The following is a 19981-nucleotide window of genomic DNA, read 5'->3' on the forward strand; positions in this document are numbered from 1 at the left end:
CCCCCCCCCGAATTATGGAAACCTCACTGAAAAACAAAATTCATACTCTTGCAGTGATGGCAAACACTTTTGAGGAGGCCAGTCAACATTCACCAGGGACTCTTGGTGTGTCAAGCTAGCCTGTTGCACTGAGAATGTGATTTTTTTTCATAGAATCATAGAGTTGGAAGAGACCACAACGGCCATCCAGTCCAACCCCCTGCCATGTAGGAACCCACAATCAAAGCACCCCCACAGATGGCAACTGTTTAAAATCCTCCAAAGAAGGAGACTTCACCACTCTCCAAGGGAGTCTGTTCCACTACTGAACAATTTTTACTGTCAGGAGGTTCCTCCTAATGTTGAGGTGGATACTCTTTGTATCTCTACTCCATTCTCCTTCCTTTGGTTCTTAAGGTACAGCTTATCAAGAAGACATAAAGCTAGGGCCAATGAGTGTGATTCTGCTTTGTCCTCTGGTATAAATTGTTTGTACACTCAGTATGGATGAAGAAAATTTTTTAGTAAATGTTTACCAAAATTCACAAATCTCCAATGGAAGAATAGGATATTTTTAAAAATTCAATGAGAAAGAAAGTGAAACTGGTGTATTCATACACCTCAGCGTGGGCTTTGGCTTTTTAACACTTAAAAATCTGGCTTTGAATCCCTGTATATCCAACAACAGTATTGAACTGGAATCACAATTGCTTTCATAAAGCTTCCTCATTTTTAATACCTGCACACTAGTTTGGAAGAGCATGGTCCCCTCAGTGTTGGGCATTGGTCTAACCATTGAATATTGCTGGTGGAAATGCAGGAGAATTTCATTCCAGTCACTATTTGAAGAAACAAAATTCTCACATTTCTTCTTGTTCTGCATAGAAAGAACTTAGGGTTGTTGTTTTTAAACTCAAATTGAAATGCTTAAGGTTGCAGTTTTCTTTTTAAAAATGAACAGGGCTGAAAGTGAGACTGACAGATTAAGGTGTCCACCCTGACACTCAATGGCATCTATGCATGGCTATCATTAAAAACAAGCTTAATTCTTATTAACTTTTACTCAGTGGTACTTTCTAACTCATGGCAGCAGAACTAGAAAACACAGTGGGGGAATCAGCCTTTATTGACATATATGTATTAAAATAAACAGCATGTTCCTCCCTTTAGAGTAATCTATTCTTAAAATATCCACATTTTGTTATTCTTAATCATTCTTTAGCAGAGGATCATACTGATGCAGCCACTTATGCTTCAAAATTATAGCCTTAAAGGGAACATTATATCTTTTTATGTTTGTTGCAGTAGAATCAAAATAAATCCCTTACCTTGTAGTAAAACTGAATGGCACTGGGCGCATCATGATGGGAAATAAATATAATTCTGCTCTGAGAATGGCCACCATTTACATTTGCATAACAAAGATCTCTCCATCTAACAACAATTCTGGAAGACTAAACAAAAAATGTTTAAAAGATCAGTACAATGTCTGTTAAAATGGTTATAAAAATATAGGCCAGAGTAGCCAGAAATACCTTTTCCACAGCAAACTGGAGAACTATTTGGTATCAAACAGACTATAAAGAAGTAAAATGCAAGACAATGGTGGATCTCAAAATTTCTTTCAAAGCAGCATTTGAGGCTATATTTGGGGAGATTGGCACTAGCATTTGCTAGCAGCGGAATGGTGTAGTGGTTTGAATATTGGGCTATGACTCTGGAGATGAGGGTTCATTTTCCTGCTTGGTCATGATCACAGCTTCAGGGGAAGTCAAGGGCAAATCTCCTCTGAACAAACAAGAAAACTCCATGAATGAAGGGTTCCATCTGTATTGGGTATCCCTGCATACTCTAGCCATCTTTCACACTATCGTCAAAGAGTAAATTTAGCACCCAAAGCATCAGAATGGCTGTTTTCCTACCAAATAAACAACAACAGTATGAAGAGGTAGCAATTAGAAGAATGGAAGTCAATAGGAAATGACTGAAATAGACCTGACAACATCCAGTGTTTATCACTCAAAATGATATAACCTCTAATACAATTATTTTCTGTCATGTAATGCAGTAGTTCAGATTTCCTAGCTGAAGAGTAAGATCTCCTCATTGGCAGGTTCTTTACAGGTTTCCCTCCTCTACCCCTCTCTCTATAAATTTCCCTCAATTTACAAACTTGCTCTGCATATGGGTATGTGAGATATGGGAGAGGGGAGAGTGGAAATTGAAACGGAGGAATCCAGCAAACCCATCAGGTTTCTCCTAAGTTTCTGCTTCTGGAAATCAAAGAGTTTCTTTCTTGTTTTTGACTGAGAAATTTTTAAAAAACACAACAATTTACATTTCCCAGTATTGCATTAATAGGAAGAGGTTAAAGGGATTTAGCTTCAGACACTCTTTTCCTTCTTCTCGTATTTTCACAGGTTGGCAAGACTGAGGAAGTGGAGGGAGGGAGACAAAAAGCACAGGGCAACTTTGAATGGAGAGTTAGGCTTGTCGTGATTCATAATGGCCTAAGAACTTCTGGACTGGAGTCAGTTATTACAAGAGCCCAGTCTCTGTTTTGGAAAAACAAAAATCCCATCCATATCAGCAACAGTTTTGTAGACACCAGTCTTTACCAGCCCTGTTACCAGAGACTGATCCTTGAACAAAGCATGTGGCTGGCTATAGAACTGCCCCTCCTTCATGCAGATGGAAATATATGTAGTTTCAAGAAAACTACTGGAATATTTGTACAGTTTATTAAACTCTCTGCTTGTTTGTCTGGGAGAGAGACCAAATAAATTTAACAAGCCTTACCTCTGAATGAAAGTGCACAAGATCTTGCTCTTAGAATTGCATTAATTTATGACATATTATTTTGACTGCATTTCCTGAAACCATTGTTCAGAACATTGGCTCTGCTGTCAACCCCTCAAAGAATAGGGATAAAACCCTATATATTTTTTTAAAATATGTACTGCACTAAATGCAATGAGACCTACTTTGTAATGCACTTGTATAAGACTGGGCTATGGATTTGTAAAGAGATTTTATTGAGACATATATTTCGTACATCTTTTGTATCAAGTGCAACAGTAGTTGTATGTCTGTCTCTAACTCTACTTGTCAAACATTAATGAAAAATCAATGATAACTTATGTTCACAACATTTTTCAACACACCTGTGTTCACTCCTGAAGGAAGCAATCCCATTCTGAATTGCCTTCAGCCAGAATATATGAGCTGATTCCCTATAGCCATTTGACTCTAAGCGGATTCACCTCAGAAGAATCAATGGGTCGTTCAATATACTGGTAGTATCTGCAGAGTGAAAAGACAAAGTGTGCATGAGAGAGATTATTTCTGATAACTTTCTTCCTTAACAAAACCTTGGAGTGAGGTGAGGAATTAAGAAATAAAGATTGTTTTTCTTTACAAATACACCATTCCATTCTGAAAACACTCAAAAACAACTTGCCCCTGACACCCCTAAATCATTTAGGTTTTTAATTGTAAATGCTGGGAACACTTGGAAAAGGGGAAAGAGCTTAGAAAAGCCAGTATTTCTGTTGACTAAGGAATTCTGGGAGCTATAGATAAGAATTTTTTTTCTTTATAAGAACTTTACCAAATCCACACATTTCTTTCTAAATTCAATTAATAAGACCTCTTGAGGTTAAAAAATAAAAGCAAATGTGGGCAAAAGCAAAACGGATACATTTAGCCATCTCGCAAGAGGACTTTAAGTGTTTAGTTAGTAAAATTTTGACTTTGAATCCCTCTTACACTTGATCTTAGCCAAAAGGCTAAGAAACGATCCCTATATATTCAACTACCTTAGTGATGGTGAATTAGGATTGCCACCTTTATTTCCATGATCAGCTCTTCATCTTTAATCGTTTTGATGCAGACATTGCCAGCATGGTCTTCTCCATGCTATAAATGATCTTAAGCTAGTGAAATCAACTAGAACTGGTACATGAGAATTTAAAATATATATGAACATAAGAAAATTCAGATCTCCTTATGAATCCAATTAAAAGTAGCATTTTTTTTAAAAAAGGGAAACAAAGCAAAACAGATTATGAATGCCTCTGTACAAGGTTTGTTGTTGTTGTTAGCTGGAAATGACATCATTCATTTGAAAACTCCATGCTCTGACACTCAGGAAACAGTACTCCACACATATAATTTTCAGCTAATGGGAAATATTATGGACCTTCTCCTATGTAGTAGTAAGCTTAGTCTGTCAATGTTTGTGGTCTACAGTTCCTGAAACCTCTAAGCACCCCAGCTAGTGTGTAGACATTCTAGGACCTCTAGGATCTTCTTTTCCTCCCCAACTTTTTTTGGAGGGGGGAATGTGGAAGGAAGGCAAGGATGGCTGAATAACAGCAGAATATGAACCCTAACTGAAGAAGGCTGGAACTAGTTCAAAGCAGGGTCAGGCTTTATAACTGGGGGGATTTCACATTTGAACAGGGCAGCTTTGAAATGCACCACCTAGGAACAGCTTGCAAGGCAAGTGTTGTAACAGCTAAGCCAAAAGAACACCCAGTTCTGCCAAACACAGTTAATTTCATATTGAAATACTGACTTGATATTCCCTTGATGCATTTTCATCACAGTATGTATTTGTTTCCTTTTGAGCTTATTCTAAATTAAGCCATTCTCCATGTCATTGTCAGCTCAAGTCCTGAATGCATCAGCTAATAAAAACTGCCAAAAAACAAACAAACCCAAAACACTTTTCATTTAATCAAACCTGTCACATTATAGAATGGTAAAGAATTTACAGCATTTACTCATGTATGAGTCTAGAAATTTTGGTTGAAAAATTTACCCAAAAACCCTGAGTCGATAGGTCAGTGTAAGTACTGTACTTTCACTCACTCACACATACACACACACAAAACTATCCCCTGGTGAAAGGCAAGTTTAATCTGCCCTGGAAGCACCGACCCTCTTCTACTCATCCATCCAGCCTTTAGTATATGCACAAATAGTTATGCCTGCAGGAATTTTATAAGTTCCTAGGCATTGTTTTCCTTTGCTTTGACCTTTACATCCTTCATTACATGTCCTTAAGTTTTACCCTCAACTTATCCATGGGTCATATCAAATTCCATAATTTTGGCCCCAAAACCTACTCTCAATTTATACACGAAGTCAACTTACAGTTGAGTATATATGGTAATATCATGACTGAATTACACTGCAATGTATTACTTTATTTTCACCCTGCCTTTTCCCTAAAGCTGGACTCAAGGAAGCTTGTACAACAAAAAGAAATAAAAATAAACATACACATAGAGAAAGACATATACAAATTATGTTTATTATGAACTGACATTAGTGCAATCCCAATGCAATTTTTTAATTGTATAGGCCTTCAAATTGTTTCCAACCTATGGTGACTCTAAGGCATCACAAAGTTCTCTTGGCAAGATTTGTTCAGAGGGATGTCCATTGCTTTCCTCTGAGGCTAAGGGAATGTGAGTTGCCCCTAAAGTTCCCCAGTGGATTTCTATGGCCCAGCAGCCTTGGTCTCCTGGAGTCCTAAATACAACCCTCAATTCACTACGCCATGCTGGCTTCCTATGCAATTTTACTGAGAATGTAATTCCACTGCGTTCAATATGGCTTACTTTTTAGTAGGTCTCCTTAAATTGTTGCCTTAGTTGGCAACCAAAAGTAATTTTCAAGTATTAACACTGTATTGAGTGAGAATTGCATTAATGCATGCATGCATGCAAAAAAAAAAAAAAAGCCATCAAAACCTTGTGGAAAAACTTACATAGAGAATTTCATTTGGTGATAACAAAATGCCACCAGTGTAATTTTGAATTGTATCAACAATTCCTGCTGAAATTTACAGGAGTGCTGAAATTCCTGCTGTAATTTGTAGAAGACCTAAGAGTGGGAGAATTCCTTCAGCTGTCATGCAAATAAGTAACTTTTCCATATTTATTCCTATAAACCTGGACTCTTTTGAATGTCCCCAAAAGAGGCCATGGGGAACACAATACTGCAGTGGGGAGGAAATTACATGGAATGTGAAAATCAGTTTCCTAGGATCACAAAAGAACTAATAAGTACAAATGCCTCTATTCTTAAAACAACAATAACAACAACAAACCAACACAAAACACAAAAACACCATGTTCCTACAAAGTAATTTTTATAAAAGAATTATTTTTGTTGTTTTGTTTCTATGGTAGAACATATTAAGTTTGCAGTCAAGAGATTGACAGCTCTTGAACATCCTTCATATTTCAAGTAGTGATGCAGAAATAGGTACCAGTCAGTGATGCACTGAACAAGGGCATGCTAACCTTCTTGGATAGGAACACTGTGATATATTCAGGATTTAGAATCTGCTTTGGACTCCTCCTGATACAGTTAATACAGACTGTTAGAAGCATTTGTTAACAATACAAGGACATTGTTAATTTTTTTCTATAAGCAGAGCAGAGAAACAAATGGGAATACTTTAGGTTTACATAATTGCTTCCTAAAATGTCCAAGAGTGGGCCTCCTGGGACCAATTTTCATGGCAGGAAAAGGAATTGACCAGAAGGATACAGCAAAAGAAAATGATGGGTGACATTTGCTCATAAGCCCCACGGTTTTTATGGTGACTTATGAAAACTGCTGATAGAACAACTACAGGAATATGGACCAATAGATGAACTAAAGCATTAACACAGCATGGATTTGATGACATGCATGTCTATAGTACAAATTCAGAGCTGGTCTAAAAATCTGAGATTACCCTTAACAATATGAAAGCTATAGCTCTCCTGTGGGACTACAGCCAAATGTATGCACATGCAAGAACCCAGTGTTTTAATTTACAATCAATCTGATTGATGATCTTTCACAAAAATATTTCCTAGCACCTTCAAAAATTGTTATTCATCTGAAGAGTCTGAAAGTTAAAGGGGATTTACATTTATGAACATTAAAATAGGTTCATATTCACACTGTAAATGTGGTTTAATTTTGCAGCAAGGCTCAAGTACAAGAGGTAGCAAACATTTTAAAACACTCCAAGCTTCCTTAGACAAGACTTGACCATTAATCAGGTTCTCATCCAACATTTAGAAATCTTGATAGGCCTGGGGAAGGATAGATCAATATTTTTCCAGTCCACATCATGTCAATTGCATTCATTAATTTACTAATGAAATGAATTACAAACTTCAGGTTTTCAAATGTTTTAACATCAAATAGCAAAATCTTTGCCCATTTGCTGTAATGGCTGGGAGCTGAAGTAAAAAACGTGTGGAAAACCAAAGCTTGAGAACAGAATGTATCTCCATGGTATTCATTCATACATTAATATGAATTAATACAAAATGGAATATGAATTCCATTTCGCTTGTGCACCTAGAGAAGAAGCACCGCCTTACTCCTCTAACTTAGGAATCTTCCTGGTTGTAACGAACCTCTCCTTCACCAAACCTCTTTTACCTCAGTGGGCAGCCGTACAGGGTATTATACACCCATAGCTATCACAATATGTAAAGTTTCAGATCACTTTTATTTATAATCTATGGGTTTACTTTATTTGTTAGTAGCGTCGAAAATAATTCCAGGTTCACACAAGCTTGAATAAAAGAACAATATTTTTTTACACGATTATGTTCACTTGTTCTTGTTTCACTTTGGTTCAGAGTTATAAATCTATTAAACAACAAGCATTCTCTTTTAGGACCCTCACACCATCCTTATGTACTGTGGTCTTTCTAACATTATTTCTATATTAGCCCTCAGGCTATCGGTTCCTGGAACTCGCTCCCTCTGAACTCGGTCTTAGAGCTCAGTCCTTTCCTTCCAAACCTCAGCCCTCACAGTTCCCAACTTTTGGACTCTCACAAAACCAGACCCTGACTATCTGAAACCAAAATCCTATCTGACTCTGTCAGCAATGGAATTCTTTTTCTTGACGTCAAAATTCTATTGGCTGTCGTCAGCTGACTATTGAGTGGCTGTTGCTAGCTTGGTATAATCCTGCCTGTTCTCCACACTGGGTTTTTTAGATGCTCAAGAACATACACATCTGGCTACAAATCAAGAGATTTTGCATATCTATAATTTCCTACAAATCCATAATTTAGGAGAAGATACCAATAGTAAAGTGTCTTTGTGATTAAATATGTTTGTAATAACACATTTTGTTACAACCTTGTCTTTGATTACATTATATACTTTTGGGGATATTGAAGAAGGTTGTATCCAGAACCTCCATCCACAAAGCCCCTTGTTTCTTGCAGTCAGGAGCTTCAGGAGACCCTGGCTTCTGTTACACACTTGCAACAAGGGGTTTTGTGGGTGGAGGCACCGAACACCACCTTTTTCATCACAAAGATGCATTTTTAATGGTATCTTCTCCTAAAGTATGGATTTGGTAGGAAATGATAGATATGCAAAATTTCTTGATTTGTATTCCAGCTTCTGCCCACAGTTCACAGTCTCCTGAGCCAAGGAAAACCCTGTGTCTTTCTTAGCTAGCTTGGCAAGGGGTGTAGCTCAAGTTTATGAATGTGTTTTTCTATCCCAGCAACACTATGTACTGGCAGGCAAACTCATCCGTTTGTATTCTCCTTGTCATTTCAACTATCAAAGGTGAAAATGGCCATGCTTTAGCAACCCTGCTTCCTGCAAAACAACTGACTGATTAAGACCTCAGTCTCAAGCACTCAGAAGGGATAATGGTTAGGCAGATATTTTCAAACAATGTGGGCAGCTGCAGATGGGGAAGGAGGACTCCAGCCTATTTATATCAGTGTATTTGGCAGTGAGATGATCACACTCCCACCTGCAGCCACTCTTCCAATGATTATCCACTTGACACTCTGTGACTGCAAAAAGAGGCAAGGGCCACCTCACTATAGTAATGGACTAAGCTACCTCCCATTGGTTAGCAACCTGCAAACATACTAGGTGGGCCTTCTGATCCTGTTGGCACTGCAGCAAGGTGCTCAATCAAGTCCTTGGCTGAAGCAGGTTTTAATCACAGGAATAGGATGTTATCTTTCCTGGCCACCCTGTGCCACTAAGTGAGGACCATCTGTTTTGTAGGAAGCTGATTGTTTTCCAGACTTCCCTGCCATGGATAAATGAAAATACAGGTGAAAGTGGTATGGGAAAAGATAAAATGGGAAAATCCTGGGATACAGGTTTTAGTTACTTTAACAAATACAACTGCTCCATAAGACGGATAGGTTGTTGTTGTTGTTTTTTAATCTTTGTTTTAAAGTTGGTCCTGGGAGCAGGTAGGGAGAGTTTGGAGGGGGAACATGCCAGTAAATAAAATTAAAAACTTCATGATATTCTAGCTTCCTTCTTTTACCCATGGAAAGCAAAACATCTGGAATTACTTGGAGCAGAAGGAGCTGAAGTTTCCTCTCATGGAGTTCACAGTATCTATCCATCCATTCAAGCATATGTTGTAGTTGTGTGCCTGGCCCTATCACAGGGTTTCTTTGGCGAGATGTATTCAGATGAAGTTGCCATTGCCTTTCCCTGACTGAGAGAATGTGATTTGCCCAAGGTTACTCAATGGGTTTTGATCTGAGCTGGGAATTGAACTCTGGTCTCCAACACTCAAACAACTATGCCATGCTGGGTCTTCATGCATACATACACTTTATGTATATCTTCTTATATTAACACTCATGGTGGCTTACAATTTAAACAAACATAGTATACAAAAATATTATTATAATACAGTTTAGCTCAAAGAGCCACCATGGTGTGGAAGTTTGAGCATTGGACTACACCTCTGGAGGTCAGGGTTCACATACCCCCTCCGCCATGAAATCCTACTCAATGACCTTGGACAAGCCACAGTCTCTCAGCCTCAGAGGAAGACGAAGACAAATCCTTTCTGGACAATTCTACCCAGGTGGAATGAAAGACAGCAAGGAGTGAGCCAGTCTAGCCTCCCTAGGGAGGGACTTCCTGAACTTAAGAGTAGCCACTGCAATGTGCTATTACTTCACCATTTTTACTAGATGCCTACCAAGCCACTCCCTTGAATGAATAATTGAGAAGGAAACACTATTATATAGAACCTTGCATTCTGAACTAATTACTTTTTGGAATACCTTGGACAACGTGCTAAAGACAGAGCAGGTGGATAGAATATTTTATTCATTTAAAATGTTCAGCAGTATTACATCTTCATAGCAAATTAATCCTCCAAAGGCTGTTCTAATGTAATATTATATTCAAACTCAACTGCATTTTAGAAGCAATTCATCTGGGTTTCAAGGATGCAAAGCTACAAGGTTTACACTGAGTTGTGTCCACTGCTATTTTTACTGTTATTATAACTACTTAATATTTATACAACATCAACAGTATTCTGGCCATGGTACTACAGAGTAACAGGATTTATTTATTTTTAACTCAGGAGACTTTCAGATGCAACAGGAATACTTGGGAAGAGGCTAGGAAGTCCTATGATGACTGGAAAGGAAGAATCAGAAGGAGAATCTGGGGCAAGAGTGAGATTCCCTAAAAAAAATTGGGATTCCAGAAAATCTGCTTTTTTAAAAAAATTACACAATTCTTCAATGTTTTATTAAACATGAAAGTGAGAATACACCATTGCTTTGAGGGGCACCAGAGGGCTGGAAAACAGGACATAAATATAAAAACAGAGAGAAACATGTGAAAATGTACAAAGCCAGGAGTTGCAGAAACCTTGAGTTTCACTGATATAAGACTGAAGGCTTGTTCACCTTGGTCCAAAACACACTGCAGAAATAATCCAGTTTGTGAACTCTTTAACTTCCCTGGCTCAGTGCTAGACAATCCTGAGATTTGTAGTTTATTGTGGACTAGAGCTCTTTGACAGAGAAGGCTAAATGTCTCACAGAACTACAGTTCCCAGAATTCCCTAGCATTGAGCCAGGGCAGTTAAAGCAGTCTCAAACTGGATTATTTCTGCAGTATATTTTGGACCTCAGTCTTTTGGACCAGGTGAAAATGCTGTGGCTATTTTCATATTTCACAAGGAAAAATGCACACGTTTGGAAATGTTGCTCCTATGTTTTAGTTTCAATAGCAACAAAAAATGAGTAAGAGAAAATGAAAACTACAGATGGAAAGAAGATTTGAAAATATCTGAAATATCGTTAAAAATGTGCCTCTTGAGAAGAATCCTGGACTGATGAGTATCTTTACAGTTCAGGACGTATTTTCCAAAAGATCTGCACATGGGTTATTCATGTTTTCTTTTATTTCCCATAGGAAACTGAAAATAATATTTATGCAAAGAAATGTTGTTTTCAGTACTGAAAACACTTGCATTTATGCAGAAAATGCTGTTTTGTATGAAAAAAACACATGCAAATTTTACACAGAATAAGTCTCAAACTACAAATAGTATTCAAAAACTGTACAGATTCAAATGACTTTATCATATTATTAAGAAAAGTGCTAAAATTGCTAAAATTATAGTTGACCCTTTCCATTCATGGGATTGCCAATGTGGTCACATGTGCATCACATCACCATTGGAAACAACAGGATCTGAGATTCTGAGTATTTTGCTAGCAGCTGGGGTGGGGACTCCAGAACAGAATTCCCCATGGATAAGAAGAGGTGACTGTACTTGTTGGTTCCTTCAATAATGAAATTGCCAAAGAATTTCATTCGCAGTGGACCCTACTCTCAGCCTAGCTTATTTGTGACGTTTTGTGATATGAAGACAGGAAAGCGTGATGTGCTTTAGGTTCTTTGGATAAAGGGTGACACACAATGGCCTTAATCCTATTGTTCATCCCAACTAGAATTGCTGAAAAGATGAGTCAGCTTTTACCTGCTGAATACCAATTGACTGTGCTGTCCCAGGAGCCCAAACTCATGTGTATATTGACATTTCTTAGTATTCTACAAATATGATTTGGGCCAGTAAATACATGAACTAATTCAGCATACATAGTTCAAATTTTATTAAATTGTTCCCTGATGGAATAAAACGTACAAATGAGCTTCCATATATTTACTTCTTGGTTTTATCATCATATTGTTTCCCAAACCATACTCTTGAAACAGTCAATGTAGAATGAAAAGCAGAAAATACTTGATGTGCTTCTGTTTTATAAGTTCAGAGATTCCCTAGTTCCTCAAGGGACTATCACTGAGCCAAAGATTTTTGCATTTTGATCTCAGATTCTGCTAGGAGATGTTTAAAAATGCATGTAACTAGACAGCTCCCTTTTGGCTACACATCTGAGAAGGCTTGAAAAACCTAATTTATTCTTTCAAAGGTCAGCTGTAAGAGACACCCAAAATTGGTTTCAAATCCTCCTGGGAAAAACTATAGAATAAAAAGTCCTTTTGTGTTTGAGTAATTTTACCCATTTTAAGCAAGCATTCATTTACCCACAGGCAGATAATACATCTTGACAAGCTTATGTCATGTATGTGTTTCTGGACTCATATATGTTAAAATCACATAATAAACAAAAATACACAGTGTGGATATTGAGATCAAATATATTTTCTAGCCTACCAGCAGCCTAAACTAGACATTTCAAGGTCAGGGCTCCTAGGCAAAAAACTGAAATAAGGGAATACTACTTCAAAATTGTAGTTATGAAAGAAGCATGTGCCAATATTGGACTACAAAAAGGAAAAATACCAGGATGCCGTAGACTTGCATATGCACTAGATATTTACATGGGTGAAAGGAATATCTTGAAAAGAAAACAGCTGAATAGTTCACAGAAATTAATTACTCTGTACCTTTTTGATTCGAATTCATGTTCAAAATTCAGACTTGAGGTATGGATTCCTCCATGCAAATTGAAACTGTGAATCTGAGCAAGAACTAGAGCTTGGAAGTATATGTTCATCTGTAATTCACTTGTAATTACATTGGACCCTCTGTATTGGTTTCACACACACTCCTCTGCAGATGCTAAAAAACATGAACAATCATGTTCCATATAATTCAGTAGTAGTGACATGAATGCACACACTTCAAAACCAAAAGGTTGCGAGTTCAAGACCAGCAAAAGGGCCCAAGCTCGACTCAGGCTTGCATCCTTCTGAGGTCGTTAAAATGAGTACCCAGACTGTTGGGGGCAAATTAGCTTACTTGCTAATTAGCTTACTTGCTGTTCACCGCTATGGAAAAACAGGTTCTTTTAGCACTGCAGGGCAGATGTCGTGACCACCCCAGATTGCCAGATTGCCATACACATATTATGATGTAAGTGATGCACAGCACAGTGCAGACAACGCTTACACCACAATGGCGGCATCTGTGTACACAGGACACTGCCATTGTTATGCCACTGCACTGTACTAGGATTAGGGGCCGTGAGGTTGCCACGCAGTCCCTAACCCTAAAATTGGCACCAGCATGGTGCAAAAGGGCAATCTGGACCATGCCTATGGTCCAAAACACACTGCAGAAATAATCCAGTTTGAGACCACTTTAACTATCCTGGCTCACTGCTAGGGAATCCTAGGAATTGTAGTTTATTGCGGCACTAGAGCTCTCTGACAGAGAAGGCTAAATGTCTCACAAAACTACAGTTCCCAGAATTCCCTAGCAATGAGCCAGAGCAGTTAATGCAGTCTCAAACTGGATTATTTCTGCAGTGTGCTTTGGACCTTAAAAGATCCGAGCCTTGAGAGGAATGGAACTGTAATTATTATTATTATTTTTTAAAAAAATTCAAGCTCTAACAGGAACCTGTTCCCTGCATCCAGGATATATCTGGATCATAAAATATACAGATGGGAGGGACATAAAAGAGAATCTCATGCAATCAAACTGCATTTTACCAGTTCCAAGAATACTGCCTTGATGCACTTTGCAACTTGTTGTTAATACTGTACAGTTTAATTTGCAATAAGGACAAATGGTCCAGTAATGAACTTGGAAACATTTTGAATTGAGAACAAAGCGCAGAATGCCTTGGCGGGTATTTTTAAATTCTAAAATTTAAAGCTTTTGTTTTTCTCATAATTTATTATAAATAAGGTCTGGCATCCTTTTTAGTATTTAGAATGTTGTAAGCTAGACTTACAACCACATAAATTTTGGTATTCACATTTACAATTATGACTCCATTGCCACATTTGCAAATGCCCCTTAACACCTGTCATAAAAGCCAGGCAGCTGCACCAACTGAAGGGAGTTCTGTGGGGGTGTGAGAGGATCACTGAGGGATGATGCATCCAGGCTCCTCCTACCAGCAAGCCACAGTGTGACACGTAGTTATGACAGGATGCCACAGTTCTACATGCTGCTGCTAATTGCACTGGGGCTCAGTAGCATGAGGGAACTGGATATAAATAATAATAATAATAATAAATAAAAACTTTATTTCTAGCCCGCCTTTCAAAAGATCAAGGCGGGTTCCAATAAATAAGTTATGCAGTCACATAACACATAATAAAAGCAGCAAACAAAATACAATTATACAGATTAAAATACACATAACAATATCCAACTAGCACCAGTAAAGCAGCAGAAGGGGAGAGCAGAAGCTATATCGAGTCATTAGGGTATGCCTGCTGAAAAAGATATGTTTTTAGCCCCTTTTTAAATTGGTCAAGGGAGGAGGCTGAGCAGAGCTCGCCGGGAAGCGAGTTCCAGAGCTTAGGGGCCGAGATGGAAAAGACCCTCTGTGCGGTGGCAGAATATCTAGCTTCTGGAACTCTCAGCATTTGCTTCCCGGCCGACCTGAGTGTGCAGGGTGGATTGTATGGAGAGAGGCGGCCCACCAAGTACCCTGGGCCCAAGCCATTTAGGGCTTTATAGGTAATAACCAACACCTTGTATTGCGCCCAGAAGCGAATGGGCAGCCAATGGATATGTCATACCTCTGTTCCTCTTGTCAGTGTCACAGAACTACTTTAATTGATGAAGCTGCCTGGCTTTTAAGGTGGGTTTTAGAAGATCATATTGGTGACAGATTGCAGTTATTTCATCATAGCTGTATCTCCAACAAACGCTTTCGATCATAAATTATAAATATAAACTGTCATCCTGTTGGTGAATTATTGATGTAAATCATATGTATGGCATCACAATTCTTTTTTCCCTTTTTTTTGCAGAGGCTGGAATTCTGTTTTGACTATGCAATGATCAAATTTACCCACAATACTCTCCTCATTAGTTCCCTGGCTATTTCCATGTTGTCAGAGAGCAAGAAAATCAGAAAGGATTTATCCAACTGTTTTCTTGTAACTGGATGCAAGGACATCATCTCAAGGGACTTTGGGGATCCTCACATTGCATGTCCTTGCAGCATCCACATTCTCTCCAACAACATAGAAATTCCTAGACATAGCTACATGATACACATATATCCCCCAATGTAAAATCATAGCAATAATTGAAAAATCATACACAAGCATTCAAAAACACATTTCCCCACTCCCAAATTTATGTCCTTGTCTCCCTACTGTTGTGTTTGGCAGAGAACTTGGAGAAGCCATTTTTGCAGACTGCATTGCCTGGCCTTTCTCTGCCAGTATGGGCCAGGGCCATCTTGGTTGAGGCATCCAGAGAGTTTTAGTCCAAAGAAGGCAATTTTTCAGTCTCTGTGTCAATGTAATATTTTACATTGTGTGTCTTGTACTCTTGGAGGCAGGTACATGTCCTCCATGCTTCAGATGTTATGACAAACATGGTGACAGTGGAGGAAAAGAATGGTGTGACTTTATGAGTATGCCAATAAACATTAAAAAAAATGCAGAGAAATATTCTTTATTCTCAAATTGCAGCTCATTAAGAATACTGAGAGAGAATAATTAATAGAAACATCTTCCTGGGGTGCCTTGAGGTGAGTAGCTTCCTGCTTTACTATCCATGGCCTTAAAATGGTCTAATGCTGTGATGTAATTTCGCTATAACATCAAGTGCTGACATTCAGGATTAGGACATTAGGAACCTACTTCCAATTGACATGGTACAGTGGAAAGTACATTAATCTCTTATAAAGTATGGGCGAATTTGGTAGGAAATTAGAACTGATGAAAGCACACCTCATTGCTAGCATATCCAGAGCCTAATTTTACCAACTCTAAGAGCTTTTCATATTTTAAAGTGCTCAGGTTTAGATTAGTGATTAATTAGGATCAGAGAAAGTGATTTTTCTGTGTTTTGAATTAATCCCATCTCCATGACACCTGATAATTAAAAATTATCAGAAGCTTTAATAATTTATAGCATGTACTTGAGCTGGGACAGAACTTGGAAAGGTTACTTTTTGGGAGTATAACTACCAGAACCCTGGCCAATATGACCAGTTCTAGCTAATGGGTACCATAAGCTGTTACGGGCTCATTGACAACAACCTACCAGTTGTTTTAATTTGCTCCAAAATGAATTAGTACTTGTCAATATTATTCCTTCAGTACACAGAAATCAGTATGCAATATGCAGACCAGGTTTGTAGGTGGACCTGTCTTGCTGGCCTGCTGATCTGAAAGGGAGTATCATGTCCAATAGTAGAAGCAATTATCACTTATGTTAAGATACAAGAATAAGGAGTTTATCACATGAACTTTAAAATCGTCTCAAGACTCCTGGGCTGGAGCCGGGATGCGGGATAGAGGTAAAGATTATTGCATGTTAAATCGCCACCTAATCACCACCCACCATCAACCCGGGTCCAAGCCAGGTCCCAACAGCACCCCACCAGCACTTTTTCAAAGTTGGAGGCTATAATCCCTGCCTCCATCCTGCATCCCAGCTCTAGCCCAGGAGTCTTGAGATAGTTTTAAAGTTCATGTGATAAGCTCATTTAATACACTTTCTATTTATCTTTTATTTTGCACTGAAGATTGTTGCTACTACTGAATTATTTTAAACTCTGGAGCAGAGGTGGGAATTCTGCAGCTCTTTAGATGATGTTGGACTGTATCTCTCAGCAACCCTAGTCTGCATAGCTAAAGATGAGGAAAGAACTTGCAGTTCCACAATATCTGGAGGGCTGCACAATTCCCTCCTCTGTTTTAGACTTTTCTGTTCAGTGACTTGGCTTCTGTTAATATTAGATTGGCTTTGAAGTCAGGCATCAACTAGCAGTCTATATCAGTGGTCCCCATTGTATAGTCTGGAAACAATTAATAGAGACAACGTGTTCCAGCAAGGTCCTATAATTAGCATTGCATAGCTTAAATAGCTTGATGGCACCAGATCTTGTTTTTGATATTGGGAGCTAAGCAGGGTCAGGCCTGGTTAGTACTTGGAAGGTAAATATCTATGAATGCCAGGTGATATAGGCTATATTTCAGAGGAAAGCAATGGCAAATATTCTCTGAATAACTTTTGCCAAAAAAAAAAAAAAACAACCCTGTATGATAGTCACCATAAGCTGGAGTTGACTTCACATCAAAATGATAGTGAAGTTCATACAGTTACATCCCCCACCCCCATCCCTGTGACAGGAGGGGAGAAAAAAGAGACATCTTTGTATACCTACATATGATTAGAGACAGACTGTCCCTGACACATCATGCTTTCATCAGCACTTTGCCTGCATTGTGCTTGTATCATTTCACAAAAATCAGCCTCACTCATTCAGAAATTTGACAAACTAGTTGTCTTTTAAACCTAAGGTAGATAGCAAAATTGTACCAAAAGTGACACATAGGAGCTAGAAACCTTTTTTTACCCTGTTGAGGGATAAATTTCCTTGGGTGTAATCTGTCAAATCAGATGTCAACAGTGGAAAGAACCAGAGGCAGTGATAGTCAGAGCCTGAAGTAGGTGTGCTATCCCTGTCTGTTTCTGCCATCACACCTTTTCCATTTTTCTCTCTGACACACTCTCTTGCTCATTCTGTCACCCCTCCTACTCTGTGATTTTGCTTTTATGGCTTAATGTCTTATTTTTAATTTATTTTTTGATTACTATAAATTATTCAGAGAACTTCATGTTGCGGAGAATAAATAAGGCAGCTAAGACCTAGATCTGTAGAAGTTGCATAGCTAGGAGAAGACAAAAGTGACCAGTGCTGCTGACCACTTAAACAGCACAAGATAGTAGAATATAGGATACAAGCACAACAAAAACTCCCAATAAATGTGTGAACTAGAAATGAGTATAATCTATTTTATTTTATTTTATTTTATTTAACACATTTCTTAGCCACTTCTCAAAACCATGCTCTTCCCAAGGTTTCTTATATCACCATGTAAAATAATAAAACCCAGCATCAAAATTTAAAACGATCAATTGAAACATTTTTTTAAAAAGCCAGCTAAAACAAAATGCAATTTAAAGTATGTAATAATGGGATATGCCCTTCAGGTAAAAACCAGAGGGAAAAAGTAGAAGAGAAAAAAACTACAATGATCTGTTCAGTGTATAAAAAGCAAAGAAAATAATCCAGTAAGAAGGAAGAGTGAATGACCAACTGGACAGTGATTAGCCACCTTGAATGCCATTTTGGGAGAAAGACAAAATCCAATACAAATCCAATAAATAAATAAAGGGACAAGAAGTTGAGTCGTCAACTGATGATAATAATGTAGCCAGTGGTTTTCAACCTTTTTTATGCCCTACATCCCTCAGAAATGTAAAGAGATCTTGTAGCACCTTTGAGACTAACTGAAAGAAAAAATGTTGGCAGCAAGAGCTTTTGTAGACTACAGTATACTTCCTCAGATGCATTTTAGTCAGTTGTCTATAAAAACTCAAGCTGCCAACTTCTTTCTTTCAGTTAATCTCGAAGATGCTACAAGTCTCTTTATATACTCATTTTACTGACTAATGCAGCTATATTTTAAATTCTGCCTTTCTGAAATGTTGGTTAATGTTCACACCCCTACAAAACTATTATCATATTTGAAGATAAAGAAGACTAATTTGTAATTTTTAAATCACAAATTGAATCACATACAATACTGTGGGTGAAACAACAGAACTTTTTTTAAAAAGAAGCTTTTGATGCAGTGCATAAAATGTCACTCTATGTGCATTTTATGCACTACACAGACAGGGCCCAGTACAGACTACCCAAAAAGGGCAGTCTCCCAGCACCTGGTTTTGCTCCACAGGGAAGTCACAGCCTCCAGACTGTAGCACTTCCTTGTGGAGCAAAAAGAACCCACAAAAAGTGGGTTCTTCTTGCGGTGCCATTATGATGCCACAGTGCGCCAATGGCACACTCGTGACATCATAATGACGATGCGACGTGCGGATGTTAGGTGTCCTGCACATAACAATGGTGGCGCCCATCTGTACAGGGTGCCACCATTGTTACGCCCTCATCACATGCTACGGTTGAGGCATATGTGAGTGAAGCGCCCTCGGCCAAACCCTAGCATGTGACGAGGGTGTCCAATAGGCCCGTCTGTACCGGGCCCAAATTGAGTAATTAGATTCTAATTTAGAAAAAATGTAAACTATTGTAAATTGTAAAATCCTCTCCCTTTGAAAATAAATGATGAGGCTATTATCTATGCAACACAACCACCTACAGTCACTTCTAAAGGCACACTGGAAGCTGGCTGAGTGATGACTTGTGACTTGTCACTCAAGGACCCAAACCACTATTTGTTGCACCTCCTGAAATTCCATCTCGTACCTCCTGGGGATGCAAGCACCCCAGGTTGGGAATCGCTGATGTAGATGGTCACTAGCTTTGGAAGATGTAATACTGATGCGTCTTTTTCCTCAATTATAACTGATTCAATTGACAACTTCCAGAGTAGATGCCATTGCCTGCTGATGCTTTTCTATCGGATTTTGTGGGAGAAAAGAGTTCAGCAATGTTTTCCCAGTAAGGAAACAAGTTCTAACCAATGAATTTCATCCTAGATTAAGGGGAGAACAGATGTTAACTGGCTAGTACCGAGAAATCCTGATTCCTGAGACAACTGTGGGGTCCAGTACTATAAAATGAATTAAACAGATAGGCATATGTGGGGAGAGCCCTATAAAACATTATTTTTTTGTGCTTGGGTCTCTGGAACACAGAGCAGCAACTGGTTGAAACATTGAGACTGAGTAGAATAAATCCTTTAATTC

General features: G+C 38.4%; 1 long non-coding RNA gene across 3 annotated transcripts in view; it reads right to left on the bottom strand.

Annotated features, from left to right (window-relative positions):
- Positions 1 to 19981, bottom strand: part of LOC121932271 — a 119119-nt gene that overhangs the window by 76412 nt on the left and 22726 nt on the right. For 2 of the 3 annotated variants that reach the window (XR_006104306.1, XR_006104304.1), the window contains exons 3-4: positions 3144 to 3282; positions 1308 to 1433 (exon numbers count right to left, since the gene is read on the bottom strand). This is a non-coding gene — a long non-coding RNA (uncharacterized LOC121932271). The remainder of the gene's footprint in view (positions 1 to 1307; positions 1434 to 3143; positions 3283 to 19981) is intronic. The other variant, XR_006104305.1, reaches the window with a different exon arrangement.

This window comes from Sceloporus undulatus, chromosome 5 (genome assembly GCF_019175285.1).
Source record: "Sceloporus undulatus isolate JIND9_A2432 ecotype Alabama chromosome 5, SceUnd_v1.1, whole genome shotgun sequence".
NCBI lineage: Eukaryota > Metazoa > Chordata > Lepidosauria > Squamata > Phrynosomatidae > Sceloporus > Sceloporus undulatus.